The 478-nt window shown below is 42.9% G+C and overlaps 1 protein-coding gene across 1 annotated transcript in view; it reads right to left on the bottom strand.

Annotated features, from left to right (window-relative positions):
- LOC106881999 (low-density lipoprotein receptor-related protein 2) overlaps positions 1–478 on the bottom strand; it is an 84,414-nt gene that overhangs the window by 43,209 nt on the left and 40,727 nt on the right.

Genomic DNA, 478 nt, shown 5'->3' with positions numbered 1-478 from the left:
AATCTTCCTGAGAACTGTGTTAGGGGTATGTGTATCTGTGGGGCGCTCGGCCACTTGTATATGAATTTCACAAGCAGGTTGTTCCATTCAATGGATCAAATGGAACCTTCGTTGTCGAAACCAATGGTGGGGGTGGGGTTCCATTCTACAGATCAGATAGAACACAGTGAATTCAGAACTGGGTGAGTGAGTAACAAATTCATCCGCAAAGAGAAAGACAACCAACAAAGGCAGACAATAAAGGAATAAATTTTTATCTCTTAAACATAAGAAGTACTAAATAAGGTTCGGTTAAGCAGATCATATCAGAGCAGGATGACCGATTGACCACCTGGCACTCCATCGGTTACCTTGGATAATGTTCCAGTTGATCTGGTCAATGGAACAGTTTGCTTGTGAAATTAAGGTGCAACTGGCTGAGCACTGCCAGCTTGTCCCCTTAATAATACTAATAATAATAACGATGGACCCCCCCCCC

This window comes from Octopus bimaculoides, chromosome 8, assembly GCF_001194135.2.
Source record: "Octopus bimaculoides isolate UCB-OBI-ISO-001 chromosome 8, ASM119413v2, whole genome shotgun sequence".
NCBI classification, from domain to species: domain Eukaryota; kingdom Metazoa; phylum Mollusca; class Cephalopoda; order Octopoda; family Octopodidae; genus Octopus; species Octopus bimaculoides.
Note: the sequence above shows the minus strand (reverse complement) of the source record. Positions and strands in the feature narration are given on the sequence as shown.